This window comes from Phocoena sinus, chromosome 16 (genome assembly GCF_008692025.1).
Source record: "Phocoena sinus isolate mPhoSin1 chromosome 16, mPhoSin1.pri, whole genome shotgun sequence".
Classification (NCBI taxonomy): Eukaryota; Metazoa; Chordata; class Mammalia; order Artiodactyla; family Phocoenidae; genus Phocoena; species Phocoena sinus.
The window spans coordinates 36,537,215-36,549,899 of record NC_045778.1 but is presented as its reverse complement, the minus strand read 5'-3'; the positions used below and the strand labels follow the sequence as shown (position 1 = coordinate 36,549,899).

Here is a 12,685-nt window from a genome sequence, read left to right as displayed (position 1 = left end):
ATGCGAGGATGGTTCAACATAAGAAGTCAATCTGAAACCCTTTCCACGAAGGTGGCAGCAAAGGCGGAGAAGGAAGCCCCTGACCCTCCCAAAGCCAGAGCTAAAGCAAAGGCTTTGAAGGCCAAGAAGCAGTGTTGAAAGGCATCTACCGCCACAAACACTGCCATAAAATGAAAGATCTAGCCATCACTCACATTCCAATGGCCCAGAACACTGCAGCTCAGGGGGCAGCCCAAATATCCTCAGAAGAGTGCCCCTAGGAGAAACAAACTTGACCACTATGCCGTCATCAGCTTCCCCCCTCACCACTGAGTCAGCCGTGAAGAAAATGGAAGACAACACACGTGTTCATTGTGGATGTCAAGGCCAACAAGCACCTGATTAAACAGGCTGTGAAGAAGCTCTATGACATTGACATGGCTAAGGTCAACACCTTGATCAGGCCTGATGGAGAGAAGAAGGCATATGTTTAACTGGCTCCTGGCTACAATGCTTTGGATGTTGCCAACAAAATTGGGACCATCTAAACTGAGTCAGCTGGCTAATTCTAAATATAAAAGTTTTCACTATAAAAAATCTAATAAACCCATTAATTGAATAAAGGGGGGGAAAAAAAACCACAATCACTGTGGAAAAAGCATTTGACAAAATTCAAGACCCTTTCTAAACATAAAGGACATTTATGAAAAACCCACAGCTAACATCATACTCGCTGAAAATTAGAAAACTTCCACTGAAGAGGAAAAAGATTCTTGCTTTCACCCTATTCTACATTATACTGGAAGTTCTAGCCAGAGTATTTAGGCAAGAAAAAGAAAAGCCATCTGAATTGGAAAGGAAGAGAAACTATTTTGCAGATAACATTATTCTACATATAGAAAATCCCATAGAACACACACACACTCTACTGGAACTAATAAACAAATTAAGCAAAGTTGCAGAGTACAAGACCAACACTCAAAAATAAGTTTTCCTATACATCAGCAATGCACAATCCGTAAAGGAAACTAAGAAAACAATTCCATTTACAATAATATACAAAAGAAGAAAATATCTGGGAATAAGTTTAAACAAAGAGTTGAAACCCTTATAAAACTACAAAACACTGTTTAAAGAATACCTCAATAAATGGAAAGACCTCCCATGATTATACATTGGAAAACAATATTAAGTTGGAATTACTTCTCAAAGCGATCTATAGGATCAAAATTCCAATGGCCATTTTTGCAAAACAATAGAAAATCTGATTCTGAAATTAATATGAAACTGCAGGGACTTCCCTGGTGGCACAGAGGTTGAGAATCTGCCTGCCAATGGTCCAGGAAGATCCCACATGCCACAGAGCAACTAAGCCTGTGTGCCACAGCTACTGAGCCTGCGCTCTAGAGCCCACAAGCCATAACTACTGAAGCCCACACACCTAGAGCCTGTGCTCCACAACGAGAGAAGCCACCGCAATGAGAAGCACATGCACCACAACGAAGAGTAGCCCCTGCTCGCTGCAACAAAACTGCAAGTGGCTCCAAATAACCAAAACAATATTGGGGAAAAAAAAAAAAGCAACAACAAAAAAACTTGGAGTTCTCACACTTACATTTCAAAATGTAATACAAAGCTACAGTAATTTAAACAGTGTGGTACTGACTGACATACAAACATTTGGACCAATGGAATAGAACTGAGAGTCCAGAAACATCTATGGTCAACTGATTTTTAACATTGGTGCCGACACCATGTGTATTAGTTTTCCAAGGCTGCCTTAAAGTACCACAAATTGGATGACTTAAAACCACAGAACTTTATTGTCTCATAGTTTGGGGGGCTATAAATTGTCAGCAGGGCCAGCCATGCTCTCCCTGAAACCTGAAGGGGAGAATTTCTTGCCTTTTCCTAGCTTTTGGTGGTAGCCATCAATCCTTGGCATTCTTTGGCTTGTAGCTGCATTACTCCAATCTCTGCTTCTGTTGTCACATGGCCATCATCCCTCTTATGTGTGTCTCTTATAGAGACAACAGTTAGTTATATTGGATTAAGGGTACACCTTACTCCAGTATGACCTCATCTTAACTAGTTACATCTGCAATAACCATATTTCCAAATAAGGTCTCTTTTTCAGGTACTGGGGGTTAGGACTTAAACATATCTTTTTGGGGGGGAACTCAATTCAACACATAACACTATCCAATGAGAAAAAGAATAGTCTCTTCAACAAAAGGCATTAGGGCAACTGGATATCTACGTGCAAAGGAACAAAGTTTAACTTCTTCCTCACTGCATATATAAAAATTAACTCGAAATGGATCAAAGGCCTAAGTATAAGAGATAAAATTGTAAAACTATTAGAAGAAACCATATTGGTAAATCTTCATGGCCTTGGATTTGGTAAAAACTTCTTATTTTTTTATTTCAGTTGTATTTTCAGTTCTACAATTTCTACTTCATTCCTTTTTACAATTTCTAATTATTTATTTGTATTCTCTATTTGATGTTGATCTCATACTTTTAATTCTTTAGATGTGGTTTCTTTTAGCTCTTTGAACATGTTTAAAATAGTTGAAGTCTTTGTCTAGTAAGTCCATCTTCTGAAGTCTTAAGGCACAGTTTCTATCCCTCCCCCCACAATGGGTTATAATTTCTTTCCTTGCATATCTTTGTTTTGTTTTTGCTGAAAACTGGACATGTTAAATAATATAAAGTGGCAACTCTGGAAATCAGATTCCATACTCCTCCCCAGAGATTTGTTGTTGAGTGTTTAGTGACCTTTCTGAACTAATTCTATAGTCTGTTTTCTTTGTTGTGTGTGGCCACTGAGATTTCTCCTCAGTTAGCTTAGTGGTCAGCTAATGATTGGATAGAGATTTCTTCAAGTACCTAGAACCAGTAAGTCTCCTATCTTTGCCAAGACTCTGTCTATGCTGGGCCTTACCTTCAACACTCAGCCAGGCAACTTACATCTTGGCCTTGGTTCTCACTTCCTGCTTGTATAAAGCCTCAGGGTTAGAGATGAGAACTTCAGGCCTTCTCAGGTCTTTACTGAGCTTACACACAAGTGCATGGCCTTTACTGAGCCTCACACATGTGCATGGCCTTCTAGATTCCCAGCAGTATGTTAGAATTTTCAAAGCCCCTAAGGACGTCTTATTCCCCAGTTTTTCCTTTTAAGATTTTTGGTTAGCCTATTGCCTGCTCACACTGTTATTCACCACCTCACCTCATACTGCCTGCCACCAACTTAAGAATTTACCTCTAAATGTTTTATAGCGAACAGTCCCAGGGAAAAGCCTTTTTGCACTAGGGGAGCTTCTAGTCCATACAAATAAAGACAAGCCTTACAGTGGGGTCTTCCTAGGAGCCACGAGTCAAGTCAAATAATGACATTTCTCTGGGAATAAGGCTTTGAAGAAACACCAACTCTGTTCTAGTCTTTCCAGTAGCTGCCAAGCTGTTGGTTTTCACTGTGATTGTGGGCTGTTGGTGTCCAACATTGTACTGCTCACCGCAGGACAGGCCAATAAACTGAGAGACGAGTTGCTGGGGCAAGCAATAGCAACTTCATTTGGAAAACCAGTAGATCAAGAAGATGGTTGACTCATGCCCCAAGAACCATCTTCTTGCCCAAGTTAGAATTCAGGCTTCTTTAATACTAAAAGGGGAGGGAGTAAGGTCAAACATATCCTGGTTTCCATTAGCCTCCAGAGGGGATGTGCTAATTCCTTCCTCCCTGCAGTCCTGCACAGATGGGCCTGGTCAGGATGTTCCCTGTGAGCTAAACAAAGGTATTTTAGCTTAATGCTCATTACCTGGGAGGCAGAGTTCCCAGAGATGGGCCGTTATGTATAATTTAAGCTCACAGGCAACATCCCTTCAATAATTAGCTTGTAATATAATGCAAAGTTTCTTAGCTATTACAATTCCCCATTGTCAATGTCCATTCCAGTCTTGTGGGAAAAGAGATGAAGACTGCTCTGGCTACTTCCAGAGGCTATGAATATCCCTTAGAATCTTTAGTCCTTTTTTATCTACAACTATTTGAACCTGATAAAACTGCTTAGCACTTTTTGTCTAATTTGTAATTGAACTTGGGGTTTTGGTTCCAGTTCCCAATATAAATACTAAATTCCTGTGCTATTTATTTAGACAAAATTAAACAAATTGGTTGACCCTTCTCCAGCTACAATGAAATTCCCATCTGCTTCATTTGGATGGGCAGACCTGTTGGAGGCAAAGTCATGAACAAAGATTAGTATAGTGCCCAAAGTTTCAACATAATTGGCAACTGCTGCTGGGTCTTTTTTTTTTTTTAAATAAATTTATTTATTTTTGGCTGTGTTGGGTCTTCATTGCTGCACGCGGGCTTTCTCTAGTTGTGGCGAACGGGGGCTACTCTTCGTCGTGGTGTCCGGGCTTCTCATTGTGGTGGCTTCTCTTGTTGCAGAGCACAGGCTCTAGTCGCCCAGGCTTCAGCAGTTGTGGCACGTGGGCTCAGTAGTTGTGGCTCGTGGGCTCTAGAGCGCAGGCTAAGTAGTTGTGGCACACGGGCGTAGTTGCTCCGCAGCATGTGGGATCTTCACAGACCAGGGCTCGAACCCGTGTCCCCTACATTGGCAGGCGGATTCTTAACCACTGTGCTACCAGGGAAGCCCAACTGCTGGGTCTTTTAGAGCATTTATAGATTCTCGCCTAGGCAGGCATCTGGAACGGCCTACCATACAATATTTCAAAGAGGCTTAATTTTTTTAATTAATTAATTTGGTTGGTTGCACCGGGTCTTAGTTGCAGCTCGCCGGCTCCTTAGTTGTGGCATGCAAACTCTTTAGTTGTGGCACACATATGGGATCTAGTTCCCTGACCAGGGATCAAACCCGGGCTCCCCGCATTGGGAGCGCCACCAGGGAAGTCCCCCAAAGGGGCTCAATTTAAGCCTGCTTCCGGAAGCCATTGATCCGTAGCAGGGCAACTGGAAAGGCCTTATCCCAAGTTAAGTTGGTATTCATTTTCTCAGTTTTTCCTGTTGATTGTGGTCTCCAGGATGAATGTCAGGTCTAATACCTTAATCCAAGGCCTTAATCAGGGGATAATTTCCTTAAGGAGGGCTTTAACCAATTACAAGATACTGATTTTAAAGACTAATAACTTAAAACTGCCATACACAAAACAAATGGTCCACAAAACATTTTCCTTTCCTGATGAAGGTTTTACCATGCATTGTTATCATTAACCAGTCTTTTACTATTAAACTTAAATGGCCAGTTGAGACAAACAGTTTTTCTGAGACCCTTCCTCCACCACTGATTAAAACTGGGGTGGCCGGGATTGGGGATAATATTCATTTCACCTTCTAAGCTTTCTGTGCAGACTTGGTGACCTTGCCAGCTCCAGCTGCCTCCTTGTCCACTGCTTTGATGACACCCACAGCAACCATCTTTATCATGTCACAATCAGCAAAACAGCCCAGAGAAGGAATAGTCAGAGAAGCTCTCAACATACGTGGGCTGGCCAAGAACCGTATCAATGATGGCAGCATCACCAGATTTCAAGAATTTGGGGCCATCTCCCAGCTTTTTCCCCAGAACGATGGATGATCCATCTTTCCCTTCAGCTTAGCAAACTTGCAAGCAACGTGAGCTGGGCCGCAATCCAGCACAGGTGCATATCCAGCGCTGATCTGGCCCGGGAGGTTCAACATTATTACTTGAACAGGAAAGCCAGCTGCTTCCATTGATGGGTCACAGTCACCAGCCACTATGCACATCTTTGACAGACATGTTCTTGACATTGAAGCGCACATTGTCCCCAGGAAGGGCTTTCCTCAAAGCTTCATGGTGCATTGCAGCAGATTTTACTTCATTGTAACACTGAGTGGAGCAAAGGTGACCACCATGCTAGGTATGAGAACACCAGTCTCCGCTCCACCCACAGGGACAGTACCAATACTTCCAATTTTGTAGACGTCCTGGCGGGGCACACACAAGGAATGCACCGGCTGGTATTTTGACAAGTTAGTCTGTGGGAGAAGTCGATCCTCTTGCCTCAGAGGATATATTTTTAGACTAGGTGTCCCAGTGACCCCCCCTTTTTTTTTTTTTTTTTTTTTGGCAGTACGCGGGCCTCTCACTGTTGTGGCCTCTCCCGTTGCGGAGCACAGGCTCCGGACGCGCAGGCTCAGCGGCCATGGCTCACGGGCCCAGCCGCTCCGCGGCATGTGGGATCTTCCCGGACCGGGGCACGAACCCGTGTCCCCTGCATCGGCAGGCGGACTCTCGACCACTGCACCACCAGGGAAGCCCCTCCCGGTGACCCTGTTTAATGGTATTCGTATTGGCCATGTGTTTTTGGCCTTCTCTGGGGTGCGGTTAGCACACACTTCTGGTCTCACCTTTCGGAGACCTGTGGGGAAAGAGCTCTGTCTCCTTTCCTGGGGCTTTCATGAGTGCCATCCGTAGGCTTAATGTGTGTTCTGGTGGGACTCTGATGTCAAGCTGTTCTGGTGAGAAACTTCAGGGTGAGGTCTACCAGAAAGTTAATCAACTCATTCCCCACTGTCAATTTTCCCCAGGGCTCCTGTGAGGAATTAGGCGCCTCAAGTCCAAGGGAGCCCCTGGACTGTTCATTCACCAGTGTTTCTCTCTTTCTACCATAAGAGAGAGGCTCTCATCTTTTGTTTTTCTGCTTATGTTTTGGCCTAGGGCCACCTGTTTTCCTTCCCCAGTGGTGACTTACTACCAAAAAAGTGGTGTTTTGTTTTGCGTCTTCTTTCTTCTGTTGTTCCTATTGAACACTTTAAAAGCAACGTCTACCAGTTGAAAAGGGTTCATTCCAAATGCACCATCTAATCTTTGCAACTTTCTCCCGATATCTGAGGCACTTTGCCCTCACCAAAAGGTCAAATTTACCATTCTAATATTTTCAGGGGCCTCGGGATCTGCATTAGTATGACATCTGTATACCTGATAAATCCTTTCCAAAAATTCAGAGAAATCTTCATTTGTTTTGCTGAATTTCTTGAAAATCTTTTGCTTTGGTTCTCCTTTTCAAAACCCTGCCAAGATGCACCAATAACTAGTCCTCTAATAAGGGCATTCTTGCCTCACTGCAGTCCCAATCTGGTTCAGCTGAGGGACTTCAGCTGCCAAGTGGACTTCAGGTGTAGAGGATCCTCCCTATTAAGGAGGGCTGCAATCTTTCCAATTAAACAAGCCTGAGAAACCCAGCGGGCAGATCATTTGCATTTAGATTACCTATGAGGTAATGGGGGAAGGGAAATTGCCATCCCCTGGGAGTGGCTCCTGGCCCAAATTGGGTGCCCTGTTGGTTCTTAGACGGTGATACCAGACCACGTACCTGAGCCCCAAAACCTAACGCACGATTTTGTAATTGATCCCTGGAAGGAAGGGAAGTCCTGAGCCCCAGTGCCAGGAATTGGGGCTGGATAGGAATGGAAGGTGCTGGAGGAGTTGGATATATTGGCCAGGCTGGGACAGCTAGCTCAGCTGTAGGAGTTACGGTTTGAAGCAACATATCCTCACTCTCATTCCCTTTTTATTTTCCCTGATGTAATAGCATAAATGCTTACACATAAAGGATTTCATCATTCCTCCCCACTTCTTCACACAATAGCTATAGAGTCATTCAAAAGCCACTGTAAAACCATAAATAGCAATTGACTGTCTCTAACCATGAAAGGGACGCCTTTATGCTTTGGCATCAACAACTGGGATTACAACGCAACTGAAAAGAAACCTGGTTACTGCTGTGACATACAACAATTTATGATAATTACTAAAATTATGACTGATACCATTTACCAGGATATACCAGAATTTTAGGAGTTCCATATAATTTCTAGAATGTGTATATTAGTAACTTTTACCCATATGATACAATCTAAGAAGTTTTATCATCACTTATTTGACAATGCTTCCCACATAATTTAACATATCAAATAAGCCTAATTAGTTTAATATTCCTCTCTCTGAGACAGAGAAAACAAATAATTTGAGGTGTTACAGGGACCCTTGGGAAAACCTCAAAGTTAGCTAGAGGTCAAATGAACTTCATTTAGAATTTGATCTTTGGGAAGTTCATCAAAAATATCAAAAAGTTTTAAACCAGTGATAAAAAGATCTCAATGGCAAATACAGATCACTTAAACAAACAATTACCAAAAGCAGTTCAATATTTTAAGAAAACTTTGTCCTCTTAGAAAACCAAATTCAGGTTTTATACCACTTTACCTTTAAAATTTGTTTTCTTGGGCTTCCCTGGTGGCGCAGTGGCTGAGAGTCCGCCTGCCGATGAAGGGGACACAGGTTCATGCCCCGGTCCGGGAAGATCCCACATGCCATGGAGCGGCTAGGCCCGTGAGCCATGGCCGCTGAGCCCGTGAGCCATGGCCGCTGAGTCTGCGCGTCCGGAGCCTGTTGCTCCGCAATGGGAGAGGCCACAACAGTGAGAGGCCCACGTACCGCAAAAAAAAAAAAAATTTGTTTTCTTAAATTCAGTCTTATCTTAGCCAATCCCTATCATGCACAAAAAATTCTTTCAGTGTTCCTCCTCCAAAAACCTTCCACAATTTTCTGTATCCATATTAATCGGTCCCTCACTTTTTCCATTCAAAAACAGCCAGCTCTAAAACAAAACCACCTTTTTCCCTTTAACAAGATGCGTCTTCATTCCTCATACCTTCTTTGCTGAAAACACACATCCTACATCTTGCACACTGAAATGCTCGCTTTATAATTCTTAACTTTAAAACCTTAATCTCTAGTGAAAAATCAAGAAGTAATAGTAAAACCGTCAGACCAGCATTTCCTGATTGACAAACTTATGCTTTAGTCTTCCTCTTCCAAGAAGGCAAATGTAGGTAAACTTAGACCTGTCCAGCAATTAATGTTCTAATATTTTATCCTATTTGAAATGACCCAGAGAGTCAATGAATTCTCTTCATTTAACTTAGTTTAGTTTCAAGTTATGAAAATCTAGAGAAACTATTTTAGATAGACCTTCCCCAAACATAATTATTCCTATAGAGTTTACCTAAAACTCTTACCTCATATACCTCTATTTTATTTAGTTAAAACCTTTGTCATATTATTATCTTCTCGCTGACAAACTTTTTTAACAAGAATACGTATTGGGACTTCCCTGGTGGTGCAGTGGTTAAGAATCCGCCTGCCAGTGCAGGGGACACGGGTTCGAGCCCTGGTCTGGGAAGATCCCACATGCTGCGGAGCAACTAAGCCCATGTGCCACAACTACTGAGCCTGTGCATTATAGTCCGCGAGCCACAACTACTGAGCCTGTGTGCTGCAACTACTGAAGTCCATGCACCTAGAGCCTGTGCTCCACAACAAGAGAAGCCACCACAATGAGAAGCCCATGCACCTCAACAAAGAGTAGCCCCTGCTCACCACAACTAAAGAAAGCCCGGGCACAGCAACAAAGACCCAGTGCAGCCAATAAATAAATAAATAAATTTATTTAAACAAAAAAAGGATAGGTCTTATTTGATTTCTAGCAAACTTAGGTACAATAACAGCATTATACTTAATGTTGATGACTCTAAAGATATGTCTGTGGAAATCAAACCAACAAGCTTACGCAAACCTTAATACCAGATATTAGTTCAATACTATTTCCTAGATCACATGAACCCAGAATTCATTCTAGCTAGTTTCTTTTATATTTGAGTATTTACATAAGCGCTTAATTTCCTTTAAGCCAATAGAGCTCTTTTGCACATTAATGTTGGCAGTGCTACACATCTGTAACATGTACAAACACACAAACACAGGGACCTCACAGCTCCCATTCCAACATTTCAGCCATGAATCAAGTACAACAATGTAAAACTAACCAGTTACAAAAGAGGTTGGATTCAAATTGGGTTTCTGGCAGATGGGACAAGTCAAGATCACCGGTCTAGATGGCTGAACCCTTGTTACTAATATTTATTTTGCTTCTATTTCTATTTGTAGCTTTTGGTGATTTTAGGAACCAAGTGGAACCTTCCTCTTCTTCCTGAGAATGCCCCACTCTTAGATAAGAACAGACAGTTGTTTGGTTTGGTTTTGTTTGGTTTTTTCTGTTCCTTTCCTCCATTTAACATCAGTAAAAGTTTTAAATATCACAACTGATTTGGCTGTAAATGGAGAAACAGTACCAAACAAAATGAAATGAAAAACCCAAACGACAAACAGAAAATCTTAAATAAACCCTCAAGTTTGGTCTTGGGGTTTTATATATACCAACAACACAGGAGGCCATAAACAAAGTACTTAACACAGCAAGGAAAGCAGTACATGGTGCACAGGGTCCCAAGATAACCCTGCCTAAATCCTTTGTGCGGATCCTAACAGGTACTGTGGCCACACATTGTTATGATGAAGTATCATCTTTCTCTCACCCATGGGTTCATAGCTGTAATCAGATCACTTACCCAAAACGAGCCTCAGAGGACTTCAGGGATAATTGAAACATTCTCCATTTTTAAAGACAGAAATTCAAGACAAAACACAAACTGCACTCACAAATGCTAGCATCCACAGGAACAAACGAACCAGTTCACAAATCAGATATAAGTCCGACAACTCCTTCCTCTCTCCAACAGTGCACCCCACTCAAATACAAAACAAATTGGCTTATTCTGGAGAAAAAGCCCCAAACAGAGGAAAAAGTTCCCGGCTGTACACACCGGAGCAACTTACCCTACCGTATGGAGCTTGTTGGCTCCCAAACGTCGATTTGTTGCTCCAACTGTCAAGCTCTGGGGAAGCTGCTGCCACTTTGGGGAATTTTGAAGGTAAAGATCCTCAGGACAAGCTGTCCCGGCAGCTGCTAGGCAGATGCAAATTCCCCAACCAGGGCTGGCTAGCCACAAGTAGCAAGGCTCCTGGCTGGCTGCGCCAAAATTTGTTAAAGAGTCCAAGCTCGTGCTGCTCACCACACTACAGGCCAAGAAATCAAGAAATGAGTTCCTGGGGCGAGGAATAGTGACTTTATTCAGAAATCCAGCAGACCGAGAAGATGGCGGCCTCACGTCCCAAAGAACCATCTTGCCTGAGTTAAAATTCAGGCTCCTTTTATACTAATAGCGGAGGGAGTAGAGTCAAACACTTCTGGTTTCGATCAGCCCCTGAGGCAATGTGCTAATTCCTTCCTCCCTGCAGTCCTGCACAGATGGGCCTGGTCAGGATGTTCCCTGTGAGCTAAACAAAGGTATTTTAGCTTAATGCTCATTACCTGGGAGGCAGAGTTCCCTGAGATGGGCCGTTGTGTATCATTTACGCTTACAGGCAACATCCCTTTAGTGATTAGCTTGTAAAAGAATACAAAGGTTCTTCCCTATTACATTGGTTTTCAAGGCTTACAGTGGAGCTGGAAAGGTGGGTGGGGGGAGATGAGAAAAGAACAGGGCAAGTTAAAAACATTACAAAGCTGCTGTTCTTAAAAAAAGATTGTTTTAAATTTGTTTTATGTAAATACTCCCTGGATTACTGTAAGCCTTTGGTTAATTTCCAGAGTTCTGAGAAAAGTTGATTCCGACCATATTTTTGTCAGTTTTCTCATGATTTTCATGGAGAATTTTTGGAGATCTTGGAGAAAGTCAGCGATTTTCTTTGACATCACCCTTGATTGCTTCTTTTTTTTTTTTTTTTTTTTTTTTTTTTGATTGCTTCTTATAACATGCTTAGAGTCTGGGGTTGATGCCATGCCCCTCACTGCACAATACACACAGTAAAAAGAAAATGAGAGATGCAAGTATCTGTTTTAGAACAGCACACTGCAAGGTGAAGTTAAAGGAACGTAGGAGTGCTTCTCCAACTCTCTGTGAAGCAGGTCCGGTTTTTTTGATTTTTGTTTGTTCCTTAACCTCATTCATCATGACATGTGGTGCTACTTCTGCTACTTCCTGTGACTAGTTCACATGCAACTTACCGTACAAGTTCAACAACCGGAACCGGTCTATACCCCCCATTCGACAAGAATTCTCCACTGATCACACTCTTGTAGGTCCAGGAGATGCCCAATTGCTTTAAGAGTTTCTAAACACTGTGTTTCTTTACTTCCCTTGTTGCCAAGTGGCAATGAAGTTTGAAACCAGCAACCTTTGAGTAGCACTTAATTAGGAAGCAATCTTCAATAAGCTAGTATGTGGCCTCCACAGCCACATTTTAAAACATATGTATTGGTTTTCTCTTAAATTCAAGCATCATGGAAATACATAATATAAAAAGTGAGGATTCCTCATAATCTCACAGAGCTGAACACCGTTAATATTTGCTATATACATGCGACCAGTTTTCTTCTATTCTTATATGTTTGCTTTGTAAAAATGAACTTATTCTACATACATTTCACAAACTATTAACTTATTTGTACATGTTCCCTAATGATATATGTATATTTTTCTCATTCTTAACAGCCAGAGTATTCCATTTCATATAAATGTGATAAATGTTAACCAGTCGTTAGGTGGCCATCTAAGCACAACTCCCATTTTTCAAGCTAAAGCATTATTAATACACTAGAAGTAATAAGTGTCAACTCTAAATTGTCAAATCTAATAAGCAAAGCTTGCCATCCAAGTAATTTCTAATTATCATTTTAGGGTGTTTCCAATCTCTTGCTATCATTAATATGTCAGAATGTATCCTCACCCTTCAGGCCTCTGCCTGTACACCCA

The 12,685-nt window shown here is 42.0% G+C and overlaps 2 pseudogenes; one reads left to right on the top strand and one right to left on the bottom strand.

The window, feature by feature from the left end:
• LOC116741287 lies at positions 1-527 on the top strand (annotated as a pseudogene).
• Positions 528-5,338: 4,811 nt separating this feature from the next.
• LOC116741285 lies at positions 5,339-11,053 on the bottom strand (annotated as a pseudogene).
• Between the last annotated feature and the right edge of the window lie 1,632 nt (positions 11,054-12,685).